This window comes from Oncorhynchus mykiss, chromosome 27 (genome assembly GCF_057628025.1).
Source record: "Oncorhynchus mykiss isolate SJ-2025 chromosome 27, ASM5762802v1, whole genome shotgun sequence".
Taxonomy (NCBI): Eukaryota; Metazoa; Chordata; class Actinopteri; order Salmoniformes; family Salmonidae; genus Oncorhynchus; species Oncorhynchus mykiss.
Genome location: NC_143048.1, coordinates 47,037,161 through 47,043,160, shown reverse-complemented (window position 1 = coordinate 47,043,160; position 6,000 = coordinate 47,037,161).

Genomic DNA, 6,000 nt, shown 5'->3' with positions numbered 1-6,000 from the left:
TGTAGGACTATGGAACACTAGAGTCAACATGTAGGACTATGGAACACTAGAGTCAACATGTAGGACTCTGGGACACTAGAGTCAACATGTAGGACTATGGACCACTAGAGTCAACATGTAGGACTATGGAACACTAGAGTCAACATGTAGGACTATGGACCACTAGAGTCAACATGTAGGACTATGGAACACTAGAGTCAACATGTAGAACACTAGAGTCAACATGTAGGACTATGGACCACTAGAGTCAACATGTAGGACTATGGAACACTAGAGTCAACATGTAGGACTATGGACCACTAGAGTCAACATGTAGGACTATGGACCACTAGAGTCAACATGTAGGACTATGGACCACTAGAGTCAACATGTAGGACTATGGACCACTAGAGTCAACATGTAGGACTATGGACCACTAGAGTCAACATGTAGGACTATGGAACACTAGAGTCAACATGTAGGACTATGGACCACTAGAGTCAACATGTAGGACTATGGACCACTAGAGTCAACATGTAGAACACTAGAGTCAACATGTAGGACTATGGACCACTAGAGTCAACATGTAGGACTATGGAACACTAGAGTCAACATGTAGGACTATGGACCACTAGAGTCAACATGTAGGACTATGGACCACTAGAGTCAACATGTAGGACTATGGACCACTAGAGTCAACATGTAGGACTATGGACCACTAGAGTCAACATGTAGGACTATGGACCACTAGAGTCAACATGTAGGACTATGGAACACTAGAGTCAACATGTAGGACTATGGAACACTAGAGTCAACATGTAGGACTATGGAACACTAGAGTCAACATGTAGGACTATGGACCACTAGAGTCAACATGTAGGACTATGGAACACTAGAGTCAACATGTAGGACTATGGACCACTAGAGTCAACATGTAGGACTATGGACCACTAGAGTCAACATGTAGGACTATGGACCACTAGAGTCAACATGTAGGACTATGGACCACTAGAGTCAACATGTAGGACTATGGACCACTAGAGTCAACATGTAGGACTATGGACCACTAGAGTCAACATGTAGGACTATGGAACACTAGAGTCAACATGTAGGACTATGGACCACTAGAGTCAACATGTAGGACTATGGACCACTAGAGTCAACATGTAGGACTATGGAACACTAGAGTCAACATGTAGGACTATGGACCACTAGAGTCAACATGTAGAACACTAGAGTCAACATGTAGGACTATGGACCACTAGAGTCAACATGTAGGACTATGGACCACTAGAGTCAACATGTAGGACTATGGAACACTAGTGTCAACATGTAGGACTAAGGACCACTAGAGTCCACATGTAGAACTATGGACCACTAGAGTCAACATGTAGGACTATGGAACACTAGAGTCAACATGTAGAACACTAGAGTCAACATGTAGGACTATGGAACACTAGAGTCAACATGCAGGACTATGAAACACTAGAGTCAACATGTAGGACTCTGGGACACTAGAGTCAACATGTAGGACACTAGAGTCAACATGAAGGACTATGGAACACTAAAGTCAACATGTAGGACTATGGAACACTAGTGTCAACATGTAGAACTATGGAACACTAGAGTCAACATGTAGGATTATGGAACACTAGAGTCAAAATGTAGGACTATGGAACACTAGAGTCAACATGTAGGACTATGGAACACTAGAGTCAACATGTAGGACTATGGAACACTAGAGTCAACATGTAGGACTATGGAACACTAGAGTCAACATGTAGGACCATGGAACACTAGAGTCAACATGTAGGACCATGGACCACTAGAGTCAACATGTAGGACTATGGAACACTAGAGTCAACATGTAGGACTATGGAACACTAGAGTCAACATGTAGGACTATGGAACACTAGAGTCAACATGTAGGACTATGGAACACTAGAGTCAACATGTAGGACTATGGAACACTAGAGTCAACATGTAGGATTATGGAACACTAGAGTCAAAATGTAGGACTATTGACCACTAGAGTCAACATGTAGGACTATGGACCACTAGAGTCAACATGTAGGACTATGGAACACTAGAGTCAACATGTAGGACTATGGAACACTAGAGTCAACATGTAGGATTATGGAACACTAGAGTCAAAATGTAGGACTATTGACCACTAGAGTCAACATGTAGGACTATGGACCACTAGAGTCAACATGTAGGACTATGGAACACTAGAGTCAACATGTAGGACTATGGAACACTAGAGTCAACATGTAGAACACTAGAGTCAACATGTAGGACTATGGAACACTAGAGTCAACATGTAGGACTATGGAACACTAGAGTCAACATGTAGGACTCTGGGACACTAGAGTCAACATGTAGGACTATGGACCACTAGAGTCAACATGTAGGACTATGGAACACTAGAGTCAACATGTAGGACTATGGACCACTAGAGTCAACATGTAGGACTATGGAACACTAGAGTCAACATGTAGAACACTAGAGTCAACATGTAGGACTATGGACCACTAGAGTCAACATGTAGGACTATGGAACACTAGAGTCAACATGTAGGACTATGGACCACTAGAGTCAACATGTAGGACTATGGACCACTAGAGTCAACATGTAGGACTATGGACCACTAGAGTCAACATGTAGGACTATGGACCACTAGAGTCAACATGTAGGACTATGGACCACTAGAGTCAACATGTAGGACTATGGAACACTAGAGTCAACATGTAGGACTATGGAACACTAGAGTCAACATGTAGGACTATGGAACACTAGAGTCAACATGTAGGACTATGGAACACTAGAGTCAACATGTAGGACTATGGACCACTAGAGTCAACATGTAGGACTATGGAACACTAGAGTCAACATGTAGGACTATGGACCACTAGAGTCAACATGTAGGACTATGGACCACTAGAGTCAACATGTAGGACTATGGACCACTAGAGTCAACATGTAGGACTATGGACCACTAGAGTCAACATGTAGGACTATGGACCACTAGAGTCAACATGTAGGACTATGGACCACTAGAGTCAACATGTAGGACTATGGAACACTAGAGTCAACATGTAGGACTATGGACCACTAGAGTCAACATGTAGGACTATGGACCACTAGAGTCAACATGTAGGACTATGGAACACTAGAGTCAACATGTAGGACTATGGACCACTAGAGTCAACATGTAGAACACTAGAGTCAACATGTAGGACTATGGACCACTAGAGTCAACATGTAGGACTATGGACCACTAGAGTCAACATGTAGGACTATGGAACACTAGTGTCAACATGTAGGACTAAGGACCACTAGAGTCCACATGTAGAACTATGGACCACTAGAGTCAACATGTAGGACTATGGAACACTAGAGTCAACATGTAGAACACTAGAGTCAACATGTAGGACTATGGAACACTAGAGTCAACATGCAGGACTATGAAACACTAGAGTCAACATGTAGGACTCTGGGACACTAGAGTCAACATGTAGGACACTAGAGTCAACATGAAGGACTATGGAACACTAAAGTCAACATGTAGGACTATGGAACACTAGTGTCAACATGTAGAACTATGGAACACTAGAGTCAACATGTAGGATTATGGAACACTAGAGTCAAAATGTAGGACTATGGAACACTAGAGTCAACATGTAGGACTATGGAACACTAGAGTCAACATGTAGGACTATGGAACACTAGAGTCAACATGTAGGACTATGGAACACTAGAGTCAACATGTAGGACCATGGAACACTAGAGTCAACATGTAGGACCATGGACCACTAGAGTCAACATGTAGGACTATGGAACACTAGAGTCAACATGTAGGACTATGGAACACTAGAGTCAACATGTAGGACTATGGAACACTAGAGTCAACATGTAGGACTATGGAACACTAGAGTCAACATGTAGGACTATGGAACACTAGAGTCAACATGTAGGATTATGGAACACTAGAGTCAAAATGTAGGACTATTGACCACTAGAGTCAACATGTAGGACTATGGACCACTAGAGTCAACATGTAGGACTATGGAACACTAGAGTCAACATGTAGGACTATGGAACACTAGAGTCAACATGTAGGATTATGGAACACTAGAGTCAAAATGTAGGACTATTGACCACTAGAGTCAACATGTAGGACTATGGACCACTAGAGTCAACATGTAGGACTATGGAACACTAGAGTCAACATGTAGGACTATGGAACACTAGAGTCAACATGTAGAACACTAGAGTCAACATGTAGGACTATGGAACACTAGAGTCAACATGTAGGACTATGGAACACTAGAGTCAACATGTAGAACACTAGAGTCAACATGCAGGACTATGGAACACTAGAGTCAACATGTAGGACTATGGAACACTAGAGTCAACATGTAGGACTTTGGACCACTAGAGTCAACATGTAGGACTATGGAACACTAGAGTCAACATGTAGGACTATGGAACACTAGAGTCAACATGTAGGACTATGGAACACTAGAGTCAACATGTAGAACTATGGAACACTAGAGTCAACATGTAGGACTATGGAACACTAGAGTCAACATGTAGGACTATGGAACACTAGAGTCAACATGTAGGACTATGGAACACTAGAGTCAACATGTAGGACTTTGGACCACTAGAGTCAACATGTAGGACTATGGAACACTAGAGTCAACATGTAGGACTATGGAACACTAGAGTCAACATGTAGGACTCTGGGACACTACAGTTCTTCGGCTGTCCCCATAGGAGAACGATTTTTAAGAAGCCTTTTTGGCTCCAGATATAACTCGCTATAGTTCCATGTCGAACCCTCTGTTGAAAGGGTTACACATGGAAATGAAAAGGGCTCTTTAAATGGTTCTCCCATGGGGACAGCCAAAGAACTGTTTTAGGTTCTAGATAGTGCTTTTTTGTGTAGAACACATGCCAGTCACGTTAGTTAACTTGCTACCGAAAAAAGCTAAGGAATAGATACGGTCTGGTGGGCTGCAGCTAACGCAACGTAACCTAACATAGCTAACGTCAGCTTGCAAAGTTTCAAATCACATTGCCTTTTCTGCTGTGCTGATGTTGGCTGATCGAATGCCTTCCTCTTTGAAGTGAAGGGGAAAATATTTTTCAACTTTCGATGACCTGGCATCCCCATCAGTTGAGACTTCAGGTCTGTTTCGAAAAATTCTCTGGCTACAAACACAGACATTTGGATATTTCTCTACGCGAGTATTCACATCATAGGCAGCGTTCTTTATTGACGCCAGGCGTTGTCGACTCCGAGGAATATCTCAGGTGATGAAACGTCACCCAGCACATCCTGGTTACTGAGCAGCACACCAGGACTGAACTTTACAGTTGTTGTCGACACAAACGTTTAAATAAATAATGATTTGTTATCTAATGTTCTCTTGAACGAGCGGCTGGTCCAGTGTGTATGGTTAGCTACAGAGGAGGCTGGTGCTAAAGGAGGAAGGGCTTTATTGTTATGGCTGGAATAGAATAAATGGAATGGTACCCATGGAAACACATGGAAACATTGTGTTTTCACTCCGTTCCATCGACACCATTCCAACCATTACAATGAGCCCGTCCTCCTATAGCTCCTCCGAAACAGCCTCCTCTGCTTAGCTCCGTGTTGACATTCTCGACTGGACTGGGCGGTACTACGTCCTAAAAAATCACTATGATTTCTGGGAATTGTAGTTTTCTTTACTTCCAGGGAATGTTTCAACCTGGCGAGATGCAAAAAAAAAAAAACGCTTATTTGCGTGATGTTACGACGAATATTGTATGTTAATAACATTTTTAAAACAAGCATTCTTTCAAGTACTTTTATCTTTTAGTTTGTTTACCCTTCTAAAGGGCAAAGGGAATCAACAGCTGAAGTAGTTAGGAGCATTTGACATTCTTTTTAAAATTTGACACAGGTTTAATAAAGTCAATTAAAAACAAAACAAAAACAAAAGTATCCACCTCGCACATAAGAAGACA